The 14868-nt window shown below is 49.7% G+C and overlaps 1 long non-coding RNA gene across 2 annotated transcripts; it reads right to left on the bottom strand.

Annotated features, from left to right (window-relative positions):
* Window positions 1-4246: 4246 nt before the first annotated feature.
* LOC127493593 (uncharacterized) lies at window positions 4247-13570 on the bottom strand. Of its 2 annotated transcripts, none has more exons than XR_007924007.3 (3): window positions 13181-13570; window positions 8737-8909; window positions 4247-5222 (listed from the first exon to the last, which is right to left on the bottom strand). It is a non-coding gene; the product is annotated as an uncharacterized LOC127493593 (long non-coding RNA). The 2 variants fall into 2 exon arrangements; XR_016236733.1 differs by having other exon boundaries at window positions 4247-4734; window positions 13181-13567.
* Window positions 13571-14868: the final 1298 nt, after the last annotated feature.

Below are 14868 nucleotides of genomic sequence, written 5' to 3'. Positions count from 1 at the left end.
TCATCCAGGAAGGAGGGCTGCCCTGTAGACAGATGCATTTCACCCCCACGAGTTTCATGTTGGACTTCTGAGCTCCAACACTGCAGGTAATAAATGTGTGCTGCTAAAGCCACTGAGTGTGTGGCCATTTGTTACAGCAGCAGTAGCAGCAGACAACTAATGGTGGGAGAGCAGAGTGCCAAGATGGAGAAATCCAAGTACCATGTGGGGACAGTGGCTAGATCAGAGGTTGACTCCCAGGGCATTTCCAAGTCAGAAAGGTCAGCTTGAGTCAGACAGTGAGGATCCAAACGAGAGATGGATGACCTTCGGCACCCATCGCTGGGCCTTGGAAAGCCATGTGGAGTGATGCAGCAAGCAGAGTTCAGAAGCTGAGAGCATGTATGTACTAAAGGATCCCTGGAAGGATGCCCAGCACTGTCTCAGGGGCTTGGCTGAAAAGAAGCTCCTACCCTGCACGTGACAGACAAACCTTGCAAATCAGTCTTCCTACGGTCAGCAGGTGATCAGGAGCAGCTGACCCCTCTCAAGTGCAGTAATTCCCAGAGGAGGGAACTGGACACTTGGTGACTCCCGCACAAAGGAGAATTAGCAGACCCCAAGGAGGGCACCGTGAGGATGCAGGGAATGCTTTCACAACAAGGGTCCGCTCTGACCTCACAAAGCCGGACACTGACCCAGCTGACAGAGCGGGAAGCAGAAACCTGGTCTCTGGCCTCTGCCCATGATCCTGGAGGAAACACAGACCAATCTCTCAACCTCCTCCTCACTCCACTTCCAGGAAACCTGTCAAATCAGAAAGCAACACCCTCTGGAAAAGCTCCAAATGAGTGTTTAGGACCTTGTGGTTCTCTAAGCGTGCCTTTCAATTGTCAGGGTATTATTACCGAAATAGGAACATTGTAATTTCTTGAGCATTATTACAATACACAAAGTGACTTAAGCAGTAAAAAAGCTTTGATGAATTAGTAGTTCCTCTGATTCTTACAGTTTTGCAGCTCATGTGCAAAGACATCTTTTTAAAGTTTTCAGGTTCATGGAAAAGCTGCTATTGCTCTTACTAAGATCTTTGCTTTCTGACTCCAAATCGGTGTCCCCTATTGCTTTCTGGACACTCTACCGGCAAGTCCCACTAGCTTCACTTCCAACTCAATGTGTTCCACCTTGAGACTCAACCTCTTTTACTCCTGGCTTGCTCTTCCTTTTTTTGTGTTTCATATCTGAGTGACTGGCCTTTCTGCCCATTCGGTCATACCCACTCAAAAATGTGGGCATGTCCTACCATCACTCTTTATGTCCATGTAACTTTAAGTATTACCATAACAATCACAATAATGGAAACTATGTTTTGAGTGTCTATATATTCTAGGCATCTTAGATATATTAAAGCTAATCCTTACAAATCCTGCAAAATCTGGACTATAATCCTTATTTTATAGTCAAAGAACCTGATATTCAGACACATTTCTCCAAGATACAAGGTAGCAGTTGGGATCAGGATTTGGAACCACATCTGAATCTTATGCATTTTCTGCTGCACAGGGCTGCTACCAATAGGTCTGCCAAATATTCCCGTTAAGAATCACTATTATCTGCCTACTTCTCTCCATCCACACGGCTGTTTTCTACCTTACTTTATGCTTTCATTGGTTCTTGCTCAGTTTGACATCAGAGCCTCCTCACCAGTCTGTCTACTCCAGTCCTGCTGTGTTCCCAACAAATGTCTCTAGTGATGTAATGACAACCTGATGGATCATCCACAAGTTCCTGTGTGCTCACTGTGGGCCCCTAAATCAGAATCTCCCAGCCTATGTATTTGTGTTAGGAGCAAAGCCTCCACCCCAAACACACATGTTGATTTTTATGGTGATCCAGTACAGCCAAAGGCATTTCTAAGAAGGAAACTCCCAGCTCAAAATTCCCATGACTCCTGGTCACCCACAGAATAAACTGTGTATCTCTCAACTTGACACAGAAGGGTCTTTTGTGATTCAGCTACAACTCACCTTTCATCGTATGCTGGCACACAGCGGTCACTCAGCAAATTAAATGCACAACACGGTAGGCAGGATAATGCACCCCCAAGATATCCAGGCCCGGATCCCCAGAACCTGGGACTATGTAATCTTGTGTGGCAAAAAAGACTTGGTAGATGTGATTGAGGTTATAGCCTGGAGAAGGGAGAGAAACTTGGGTTATGCGGTGGGCCCAATCTAATCACAGCGAAGCTTCTCCAGCTGTGGTCAGAGAGAGACTCCATGGTGGGAGAGGGATTAGAGGGACAGAACCCGAGGAGCCTAGGCCCACCTTGGCTGGTGTTGCAGATGGAGGAAGGGAGCCATGAGGCACTAAATGCTACTCTCTCAATGCTGAAAAGGGTAAGGAAAGAAATTCTCCCTGAGCTTCTGGAAAGAAATGCAGCCCTGCCCATACCTTCCTTTTGTCTCATATCAAACTTCTGGCCTTCAGAATTGTGAGACAATACATTAGTGCTGTTTGCTGCTAAGTTGATGTTTATTTTCTAAAACAGCAGTGAAAACAATAATCCACACGGTTTTCTGACAGTGGCCTTCCCAATCACACTTCATGCATGTACCGCTGCCTGGAGTGCTGTCAGGCCCACTTGGAAAATTCCTACCCACTTGTCCAAACCCAGCTAAACACGGCTGACCCCTTAGGCGTGCAAGCATGCTCCTTCAGCTCCAACAGCACCTGACCGCGTACTCAGAAGTGCTGATACCCTATTGTGCAGTTACCTACATCCCCCATTCTCCTTAGGGCTAAGATCTTGCCTTGCTTCTTTTGTGTTCCTGTTCTGGCATGGTGCCTTGTATACAGTCAGTGTTGCCACATATTTGCTGGGTAATAACTATAGAGATATTGAAGGAATTGTATTCTCCAAGTACCTCATGTCAGCCAATTAACATAGATTCTATGAAGTCCGGTCATTAGAATATCAAGATTTTAAATATCAAAGGTAAAGATTCACAGGTTATTAAACTCATCCTTTTCTAAATCAGATTTTTATTTTCCTTATATGAACAGCATTTATGTCTATCATTTACTCCGCTGGCCTTCCTTCCACCCAGCACTTAGTAAGAGTCTACCACGTCCCTATGCCAAGTGTTGCGGTTGTGAAGATGGGTGAGACGGCCTGCACTGGGAGGTGAGAACCGAGGCACGACCTGCATTCTACAACACTGTGAAGCAGGCTTCTGCGAGACGGTGCTGGTGCGCGAAACAGGAGTTTATGGAGTCTAGTAAAACCCCGCTAGTGGCAGAAGTCATGTATTTGCATGCAATTCCAGCACAAAGTCCTGAAGAACTTTAACACACTCCACAGCTTTCTGAGGCTCTGGATGACTCCCTGGCACAAATGTGTCATGGTGTTTGGACTTGCGTTTTCCTGCCCGCACATAATTGAGAGTGGTGTTCTAAAGCTGCTTTGGCCAGCCAGGGGAGGACTTGTGTGCACAGGCACGAGCTGGAGAATTTGGAATATTTTAGTGTTACTCCAAAAACGCATCTGTTTTCCAAAATATATACTCTTGGGGCTGGCACTGTGGCGCAGCGGGTTAAAGCCTCCACTTGCAGTGTCAGCATCCCATATGGGTGCCAGTTTGAGTCCCGGCTGCTCCACTTTCAATCCAGCTCTCTGCTATGGCCTGGGAAAGCAGTAGAAGATGGCCCAAGTCCTTGAGCCCCTGCACCTGCATGGGGGACCTCGAGAAAGCTCCTGGCTCCTGGCTTTGGATAAGCTCAGCTCTAGCCGTTGAAGTCATTTGGGGAGTGAACCAGCAGATGGAAGACCTCTCTCTCTCTCTGGCTCTACCTCTCTCTGTAACTCTGGCTGTTGGGGCCATTTGGGTTGTGAACCAGCAGATGGAGGATCTCTCTCTCTCTCTCTCTCTCTCTATCTCTCCTTTTCTCTCTGTAAATCTCTCAAATAAATAAAACAAATCTTTAAAAAAGTAAAAGGGACTTAGAATTCTTGATCCAAGAATTTAAGAAAGGTTGCCTACTATTGTGACCAGCATTGTGGCATAGCAGGTAAAGCTGCCACCTGTGACACTGGCATCTCATATGGGCACTAGTTCAAGCCCCAGCTGTTCTACTTCTGATCCAGCTCCCTGATAATGTCCCTGGGAAAGCAGTGGAAGATGGCCCAGGTGCTGGAGCACCTGCATCCACATGGGAGACCTGGAAGCAGCTAGAGTATGGGGTTGAGACAAAAGGGAGACAGATCACAAACAACCAGAACAGGTGTATTCAGAGACAAACCTGAGAGGGACCTACTCCAGGCAAGGGTGGAGGGCCCCATTCTCTTACAGGCTGGAGTTTATGTAGTTGAGGCAGCTGAGGGTCATGCATAGGTGGGCATTAGGCAAAGCTGAACTGGTTTGTGGGAGCTGCTTTGGTGTGCATGCGCTAACAGCTGAGGCAAGGGTGGGCTGGCTGGGAAGTTTCTCAATGGAACAGCAGTTGGGATCTGCTCTCAGTCAGGCAGGCCTGGAACTGAAAAGCCGTGGGGTGCTTTAGATCTGCTCTCACTCTCCATCAGTCCTGACTCCAAGGATAGGTAGGAAGAAGAGGCGTCATGTCTTTTCTCAAGCCACTTCCTGCTGAAGAAGGGTGGTGCATCCGTTCTTTGGATCAGATTGATTGGAGAAGAGCAGTCTTGTGATGTTCCTGCATGATGGCTCAGGACTCAGCAGTCACTGGTTCCTTCTAGAACTTTTGGTATGTTGATTATACATGGTAGGAATAAAAAACACTCTGATTATGAGGAAAAAAGGAGACAGAAAAGACATCAGCCAGCTATATCCAAAATGATGAGGTGGGCTATTTTCAGAATAGATTTCATTAGTGCATTTTTAATACATTCAGTCTCCTCTTTTACCACACCTGACTTACTGGTGTAAAAGCCACACTTTTCACTGAGAAAGAGGCAAAGTCCTCCTTTATCGGCAGCGAGGAGGTCTAATCCTTGGCAGTTTTGAAGAACCAGTGCTGCCAAGGGATCTACCTGGTTCTGGAGGTGAGACAATTGTACTAGTTCACCTATGTTTTCTTTGAGTCAGCGAGGTATGTCTTCGATTGGGTTTGCCTTGTATGCAATGATTGCCAACCTGGCTACTCCCGTCCCAACTCCTGCTGGGACTTGCCAGCCTTCAGTGGAGGAATGTGTACAGATCCAACATAAAGAGGGACTGGGGTGATATCTGAAGAACAGAGAAGAAACATTGACGATAAGTATGTAGGGATTTTGGTGGGGAGGTTTGATTTCTCAATGAGGTCTTCATGCCAACAACAGAGACAGAGGAAGGAGGGAGTGGTATTCATTTAAAACAGACAAACTAGCCCCCGCATGCACCAAGAAAGAGATCCACTTGCCAGACACTGTTCCCCATCACCCTCGGGTCTGTGGACTTGTCTGTGATGGGCACTATTGAACCTGTGCTTCCTCATTCTCTTAAGTTTAACAGAAATGAGATGCCCTGTGTCAGATCTTGTGGAATAGAGGGTTGCTCCAAATGGGAGGGTGTCCCCCTGGGGGCAGTCCATTTTCCAGTGTCCCACTGTCAGCAGTTGGGAGCTGGTTTGGTGGGAGGCCTTGGGCTGGAGTAGGCCTTGACTCAACACACCCAGTATTGCCACATCAAAAACAGGTTCCTGGAGGGCTAGGACCTGGCTTGTGGTTAGGGGTTTGGTGGATTATAGAGGTAAGCATCTGACACTTTAATATTTCAATCTTTCATTCTGTATGCCTATTGTTAAAGATGCAAAAGGCCATATTCATGAGGTCCTTTTGGGAGGTTTGAGGACCCTCCTTCAGCTTGTGGAGTTTGCACTGGATGTCTGGGGCCAACTGGGATATAAAGTGGAGATGTGAGAACAACTGTCCTTCTCTGGAATTGGGATCTATGTTGGAATACTCCCCATTGCCTCTGTAAGGCGGGACATAAAGAGGGCACAGTTTTCTTCCGGCCCCTTTATGATTTTGTGAAGTCTGTCATAGCTGAACTGCTTGTAGATATTTTTATCCATAACCACCAGTAGGCAGGAAATCATGATATTAGACCCATATCCCAGGGTCTCTGGGTTGGTAGGTCCAATCTGGGGTAGGTGAGGCCCTAGGGATGGCCCAAGCCACCATTGCAGGTGTATCTGGGTCCCCGTGTTATAACTCATCTGCGTGCTGTTTGGCAGCATGCCAAATGCATTCCCACTCATCTGAAGTTGGAGTGGAGGATGGCCCGAGATAGAGGTCCCGCCAAGTCAGGCTGTAGGACTGGATCAGGCAAAGAAATCCCTTACAGTCTTTGGAGGAGTTCCCTGAAAATGAGCCTAAATGCTCTTATTTTGCTAAGATCTGATCAGGAAAAAGGGACGTGGACCTAATGGGACCTTCTGCTCCAGGCAGCTCCCATAAAGGGAGAACAGGTTGGGCTGTTGGCCTCTGAAGCCAGTAAGGAGGAGGTGAGGGGTGTGGGTCAGGCACAGGGCAGATGGAGGTGAGGGGTGGGGGTGAGGCACAGGGCAGATGGAGGTAAGGAGGAGGTGAGGGGTGGGGTCAGGCACAGGGCAGATGGAGGTAAGGAGGAGGTGAGGGGTGGGGGTCAGGCACAGGGCAGATGGAGGTGAGGGGTGGGGGTCAGGCACAGGGCAGATGGAGGTAAGGAGGAGGTGAGGGGTGGGGGTCAGGCACAGGGCAGATGGAGGTGAGGGGTGGGGGTCAGACACAGGGCAGATGGAGGTAAGGAGGAGGTGAGGGGTGGGGATCAGGCCCAGGGCAGATGGAGGTAAGGAGGAGGTGAGGAGTGGGGGTCAGATACAGGACAGATGGAGGTAAGGAGGAGGGAAAGGGGTGGGGGTCAGGCACAGGGCAGATGGAGGTAAGGAGGAGGTGAGGAGTGGGGGTCAGATACAGGACAGATGGAGGTAAGGAGGAGGGAAAGGGGTGGGGGTCAGGCACAGGGCAGATGGAGGTAAGGAGAAGGTGAGGGGTGGGGGTCAGGTACAGGGCAGATGGAGGCTCCAGAGGGTCCATAAGTCAATGGGGTGGAGATCTGTTGGCCAGGTCAGCGTTTCAGAGGGGACTGGTTGAGGAAGGAAGTGGTGGGGTGGATGGTTTGGTGCAGGGTCATTCCTCTATGAGAACAGGCAGGTCAAGATCACAGAGAAGATTCGAGGAGAGGGAAATGGTGGGTGCAGGTTTCCAGGCCCCCTTCCTCCACGAGGAGAACGTGACTGTAAAAGGAGGGGTGACCGCAGAGGAGAAAAAAGGCCTGAACATAAGGGACCTCTGACCATTTGCCATTTCTCTGGGTGAAGCTGTCAAGGTTGCAGAGAATTTGGAAATCCAAAGTACCAAATTCTGACCACAGGGAATCATCATCCATTTTATATTGAGGCCAAGATGTAGAACAGAACAAAATCAATTATTCTGGTTCTACCTCCTTTTCAAGCCCAAGGCCAACAGACTTTTTAAAATAGGCCAGGGGTGAGTCAGGAAGAATTCAAGAAATTTTGGAGCCCATGGAACAGGCAGAATAAGGCCAGGGTTGGGCCCTCGCCTCACTCGGGCAGCTCCCCAGGGGAGGAGCTGATTGCAACCAGAATCTTCCCCCAGAGAAGAGAGAACCACAACATTCGAGACAGGCATCCTTAGTCCGCAACATGGGATAAATTCCCCCAACACCTTCTGAAGGTCTCCCCTTCTTCTCCCCGCCCCACCTTTTAAAAAAAGATTTATTTATTTATTTGAAGCCGAAGCTGGGAGCCAGGAGCATCATCTGTCTCCCACATGGGTGCTGGTGCCCAAGGACTTGGGCCATCCTCCACTGCTTTCCCAGGCACATTAGCAGGGAGCTGGATCAGAAGTGGAGCAGCTGGGACTTGAACTGCTATGCATATGGGTTGCTTGTGCTGCAGGCAGCAGCCCAAACCATGAGGCCACGGTGCTGTCTCCCCCAGAGTTCTCCGTTTGTTATCTCTGAGGGAAAAAGGAGGGGGAGTGGGCACTACCCTAGACCCTCCAATGGAAGAAGCAATGGCCAGAGTCTGTCCCAGGGATTTGGGTTGGAGGTCAGGACCAATGTGGCGTGTGGCAGAGAGATCTGGCAAAAGGTGTCTGTCTGGAGTTTGTGTGAGAACACAAAGACAAGAAGGTGAGGGTGGATTTAACTGGGTCCATCGAGGAAGAAGAGGCAGAATTAAAGAGAGGCTGGAGAGCAAGAAATTTTGGGGGGAGTTCAGTGTGCTGGGAAAGCATGGCTGGGGGTCTGCCCAAGGCTGAGGGGCAGCAGGAGAGTCGGATGTCACAGTCAACCCGTGGCAGGCCGGCACCGTGGCTCAATAGGCTAATCCTCTGCCTTGCGGCGCCAGCACACTGGGTTCTAGTCCCGGTCGGGGCGCCAGATTCTGTCCCGGTTGCCCCTCTTCCAGGCCAGCTCTCTGCTGTGGCCAGGGAGTGCAGTGGAGGATGGCCCAAGTCCTTGGGCCCTGCACCCACATGGGAGACCAGGAGAAGCACCTGGCTCCTGGCTTCGGATCAGCGCGGTGCGCTGGCCGCAGTGCACCAGCTGCGGTGGCCATTGGAGGGTGAACCAACGGCAAAGGAAGACCTTTCGCTCTGTCTCTCTCTCACTGTCCACTCTGCCTTTCAAAAAAAAAACAAAAAAAACAAAACAAACAAAAAAAAAAACCAATCAAACAAAAACCCGTGGCCCTTACCTCTGGCGTGCCACAGACAGAAGGGAAGACAAGGGACAGGAAAGAAGGAAAGAGAGCCACGGTCTTCACCCAGAAGGCATCGGAGTTCTTGGCACAGGGCAGGTCCGGATAACCCCCCAGCAGGTGGAGGCAGAGTAGCAAGCTCTTTAGAGAGCAGGTTCTCCCATGACTGCCTACAAGCCAGAGGAGAGACCACATTCAGAGACCACAGTGAGCAAGGGCACCAGTCTCTCCAACCCATCCTTGGTTTCGGCACCCCCTGTTAGAGTATAGGAATAAGGCACAGAGAGGCCAAATCATGAACTCACAGCCAGAACAGGTTTATTTGGACACAACCCTGAGAGTGAGCCACACTGCCAGTGAGGGCAGAGAGTGCACAGTGGAGACCCCCATTATCTTACAGACTGGGGCTTTTACATTAAGGCAGCTGCGGGGTGTGAGTGGGTGTGTGTTAGGCGGGGCTGAGCTGGTTGGTGTGGGTTTGTTGGGAGGACACAGGCTAACAGCTGAAGGGAGGCAGAGCTGGTTGAGGAAGATTGCAGGGGGTTGGGAAATTTCTCAATGGCTTTGGCCTGGCGCAGCCCTGGCCGTTGCAGCCATTTAGGGAGTGAACCAGCGGAATTATTATCTGCCTATCTTTCCCTCTCTGTAATTGTGGCTTTCAAATCAATCAATCAATCAATCAATCAATCTTAGGGAAAAAAAGAGAAAGGTTGCCTACTTGCCAAAAAACTAGGGTAGCTTCTTAAATTTTTTTGACACACACACAAAGAAGCCAAAGAAATGCTTTGTCTTATACCCAGAAATTGGAAATGATTTGTCTTTGAGAAAGGCACTGAAATTCCGTAGAAGATTCACTTACTCAAAACTGGCATTTGCACATCTGTTACTTTTGCCTGCCTCTCGCCATCCATCGGTCCCTCCCTGTCCTCTCTCTCCTTATGGTCTTTCTTCCCGTCAATTCTTAGTAAGAGCCCAGAGTGCACCGGGGTTATTACCATGGGTAAGACAGCTCCTGTCTCTACCCAAGTCTAGTGGAGCAGAAGACAGAGACAGACAAGTGACAGTCTAAAATGAGAAGGGCCACAGGAATCTCCCCTCACAGCACAGTCCTCTGCAGTCACCTTCCACTTTGTCTGCTTCTCTCAAACCTCTGAAATTCTGCCCCATCAGCAAAATTTCGGTAAGTTTTATATCCTATAGTTTGTTTTATGACAACAGCTGCACGAATATATACAATGCTTATAATCCCAAATATGCTTTGGCAAGGTATTTATATATACCTAAAGTAACAGATGAACCTCAGTACAGTGTGAAAAGCAAACTAAAGTCCTCCCTTGGGAGGGGTGGTTTAAGTCCCCCAGAGGAAGACTGAAACCGTGCATCCAACCATACTTATGATAAAGTGTAACTTACAAATAAGACACATCGTAATAAGCCGGCCAGCATCTCTACTCTTGCACACGGTGGCCGTTATTAAGTAAAACACAGGTTACTTGAGCACACGAACCAGGACACCACCACGGTCCCTCTGGTAACCCAGTGTGGCCCCAGTGACTGGTGGGACAGCCTGTTCTGGCTGCATAACAGGACAATTCCTACCGCAGGGTGGGCTGCAGGCGACAGTGCGGGATTTCATCAAGCTACTCAGTGTGGTATGCAGTTCAAGTTTCTGAATTGCTTCCGGAATTTTCCATGTTGTACTTTATGACCAAGGTTGACTGTGGGTTACCAAAATCAGAAAAAGCAAGCCAGGGGCTACACCGCTGTACTTAATTGATAACCTTATTCTATTGTCTGGACTCTCCGCTGCCTTCCCTCTACCCTAATAGGAAACCTGAACCCAGGTCCCACGCGCCCGCGCCAGGTCCTCGCTACTGTCCCTCTGCGTGGCTCACTCTACCGCCGTCGCTCCGGGGGTCGGCCTAACGGCTCTTCAGAAAGGCCTCCTGGGCGAAGGCGGGCGCCCACGGCCGGTCCACACCTGAGCAGCAGGTCTCCTTCGGGGCCTCCTCCCGAGGGGTCATCATTTCACCTGCTTACAGAGTCCCTCCTGCTAGCCCGTGAGCCCCGCAGAACATTCTCCAGCCTAACCCGGGGATAGCACGTTTTCCGACACACTGCAGACGCAGAGATATTTGGGGAATAAACAACCTGTCGGGGCCGGCGCCCAGAAAGAGCCCCTCACCTTTGCCAAAGCGGGGACGTCTTTGCCCAGACTCGAAGGCCGGGGTGCGGGCCAGCAGCGGAGCAACAGCGACACCACGTGGCCGGTCTCCCGCGCGGGTGGCAGAGGCCCAAGCACTTGGGCCACTGCCGGCTGCATCTGAGAATGCCCGTTAGCGGAAGCTGGTTTGCAGGTAGCAGAGTGGCCAGGACTCCAACCAGCGCTCCCATATGGGATGCCAGTGTCCCAAGAAGCAGCTTAACTTGCTGCACCCCAACAGCATGTCCTAAATGCATGTCCTTTATTTGAAAAAATCATATCATACAAAACTATGTGGACTTTCCTCCCCTTACACTCTTTCTACTCTACACACCCCCGGAGCAGTTGGGTGTGCAGTGTGTGTGTGTGTGAATGCGTATGTACACACTTATATATGCATAGAAGGCACTTTGAAAAGCTCACGGAAGGGGTGGGCATTTGTTCTTGCAGTTAAGAGGACATCCTCATCCCTTAGCCGAGTGCCTGGTTCGAGTCCTGGCTGTGCTCTTGATTTAGCTCCCTACTAATGCACGCCCTAGGAGGCAGAAGATGACGTTTCAAGTGTTTGGGTTCCTGCCACCCATGTGGGAGACCCCGATCAAGTTTGCAGTTCCAGGTTTTGGCCTGATCTAGTGCCAGCTGTTGAGGACATTTGGGGAGTGAACCAACAGAGAAGAGACCTCTCTCTTTCTCTTTGCCTTTCAAATAAACACTTTTTAAAAATATTCATGTAAAATGTAATTAAAAGGTAAGTTTGTTTTGGTAAAAACATGAAGTTCATGCATTTTATTTTATTTTGTATTTTTAAGGATTTATTTATTTATTTGAAAGGCAGAGTTACAAAGAGGCAGAGGCTCAGAGAGAGAGAGAGAGAGAGAGGTCTTCCATCCACTGGTTCACTCTCCAAATGGCCGCAGAGGCTGCAATGGCCGAAATTGGGCCAATCTGAAGCCAGAAGCCAGGAGCTTCTTTCAGGTCTCCCAAGTGGGTGCAGGTGTCCAAGGTCTTGGGCCATCTTCTACTGCTTTCCCAGGCCATAGCAGAGAGCTGGATCGGAAGTGGAGCAGCCAAGACTAGAACTGGCACCCATATGGGATGCTGACACTGCAGGAGGTGGCTTTACCTGCTATGCCACAGCACCAGCCCCCATGGATATATTTTCATCACACACATTTCAAGACCTTTTTGAAGACTGCTTATGTATACATTTACACAAAGCTACAACTGAGGTGTCCAGTTCACTTTGCTATGCGGTTACCTCACAGTACTAGTTCATAGTGCAGTTTGAGTCTCAGACGCAGGCCCACTTGGTCCTGGCTGCTCTGCCTGTCCTGGGAGCCTGCCTCCCCGCCCCCCTCCCCTGGAAGCTGGCGTGGGCACACACCATGGCTGTGCTCCTTGCGTGTTGCATCTGTGTGTCGCAGACACGCTATTTGGATTTGCACCAGGCTTTTCTGCCACCCTGCGCGGCTCTTTGACCAAATGCTCTCTGGAGTTAGGTTACCCGGGTAAAGTCAACCTCTCCTTTCACCTCATCTACCTGCCCACCGTCAGCAGCTTCCATGCTGCCTCCTCATCTGCAGTGGGGCACACAGCTCCGCCGGCTCTGCCAGGGCATCTCTCAGGACCGTCCACCAGCCGCCAGCCCTGCTCACCACACTTGCTGGCATCCTGCTGCCTTAATACCCAGGCTTGGCGCTTGCTAGACCAGGAGTTCCCAGCTGGGGACAGAGGAGTGCATGTCCTTTGTGCACACACACATTCTGTCTGATTGGCGCTTTGTGTTGGTTACACAGTGACAGCCATTGTGTTTGTGAAGGGAATCGGAACCAGGTCTTTGTGAGGCTGTCAGGGTGGCGGCGGCACAGTGAGGTTGTGTAGTTATATCATGGGACAGCTTCTGTGCCCACCCCTTATCCCTCCCAGCCCACAGATCCTCTACAGCCCCTCGTTTTTCCCTGTAATTCCTCCCACATCACTCAAGAAAGTATTGATTGAGAGCCTAACCCTACGATAGGCAGTGTTGATGGTATGAAGCATTCATGGGGCCAGCCCTTTTCAAAAGGTGCTAATTGGATTTTTCCCCATATAAAACCCCCTATAGCATTTTATTTCCTAACTCTGCTTCTCACAGTCAACTTCATTTGCCCATTGAATGCAATTTGCTTCTCATGATAAGATTCTATTAAGTGATTATTAAGACATTCTGAGTTCCTCCAGCCTACAATCATTACCTACCTCCTGGGGGTGATCCTAGGAGTAATTAGTTAAAGCTCACTGTTGCCTCCCAGCACCCGGCACTCTAAACAGAAACTGCTTCCACACAGCAATCCGCCAGCTCCAAGCGGAGTCCAGCCAGAGGCCCGGCGCAGTCTACTCTCACTGGGATCCCATGAGTCCTTGCTTGAGGAGCCGCTGTGCTGTGTGGAGTAGGTGGAAACAGCACACCGGAAGTTGCCTATATTTATATCAAACTATATCCTTAAGGGTTGATTTTTTTTCTTTTCATTTCTAAACCACGTTATTTGATCGTTCTGATCTTAGTGTTACTAAAGCAAACCCAGAACTTCCACTAAAAACTGAAATATGCTGTAACAAACCAACCCAGCACCCCCTCAAGCCTCTCTTTCCGTCTTTCAGAAATAGCTTACGGATCTCCTGGTACCCGAGGCACTGGGCGAGGATGTGAAGCTACGATGTTCAAAGTCACTGTCACATACTTTATCCGAAACTCACATTCAGTCACAAACCTAGGTAGGACAGAGAAGGAGAAAGAATGTACAAGAGATTTAAAATACCCCAGTGATGAAAGCGCTCAAATCAAATGCCAAAGGCCAGGCCATTTACGTCCCAGGCAGATTAGAAGCATTTAATTAGAGGGGGCAGTGAGTGCTTCAGAGAGCACCCGTGCTGTACATCAGAGTACCTGGGTTCGATCCCTGGCTCTGGCTTTTGACTCCAGGTCCTGCCAATGCAGATCCTTGGAGGGAGCAGGTGATAGCTCAAGTAATTGGGCCCCTGCTACCCATATGGAAGAGCTGCACTGAGCTCCCAGCTCCTGACTTCAGCCTGGCCCAGCCCTGGCTGTCTCAGGTATTTGGGGAGTGAAGTAGCAGATGGGAAGTCTCTTTCTGTGTCTGTATGTCTCTCTCTATCTGCCTCTCATATAAATAAATTAAAAAGTAAAAATTTAAAAAGTGTTAAATGTATTTTAAAATACTCACTTAGGTATGTGTATGTGTTTCCTGGCACCAGAGTACCTGGACATGGGCGAGTTATGCTGGGGAGAACAGCACACAGTAAGTGACATCAGGAGTCACGTATTGGGGCCGATGTTGTAGCACAGCTGGCTAAAGTGCCCCTGCAGCACTGGCATCCCGTTCCGATCCAGCTCTGTGCTCACATGCCTGGGAAAGCGGCAGAATATGGCTCAAGTGCTTGGGCCCCGGCCTCCCATGTGGGGGATCTGGATAAAGCTCCTGGCTCCTGGCTTTGGCCTTGCTTAGACCTGGTCACTGTGGCACTTTGGGAATGAACCAGAGGATGCAAGTATCTCTCTGTGTGTATCTACTTTTTTCTCTGTAACTCTGCCTTTCAAATAAGTAAATAAATCTTTTAAAAAATCACATATTATGGAGCTGGCATTTGCCCCACTCGTGAATATGCCGACTGAGATGCCTGCATTCCATGTGAGAGTGCCTGGGTTCATGTCCCAGCTTCGCCCTGGATCCAAGTTCCCGATACTGCACAGTCTGTGAAACGGCAGAGCTGATTTGAGTATTCGGACCCCCGCCACCCATATGGAAGACCTGGAATGAGTTCCCAGCCCCGGGCTTCAACCTGATCCAGGCCAGGCTGTTGCGTGTATTTGGGGAATGAACAAGCAAATAAGAGCTCTCTGTCTGGATGTCTGTCTGCCTCGCCAG

Source organism: Oryctolagus cuniculus, chromosome 7 (assembly GCF_051225735.1).
Source record: "Oryctolagus cuniculus isolate XC-2025 breed Fujian yellow rabbit chromosome 7, ASM5122573v1, whole genome shotgun sequence".
NCBI classification, from domain to species: Eukaryota; Metazoa; Chordata; class Mammalia; order Lagomorpha; family Leporidae; genus Oryctolagus; species Oryctolagus cuniculus.
This window is presented reverse-complemented; position numbering and strand designations above follow the sequence as displayed.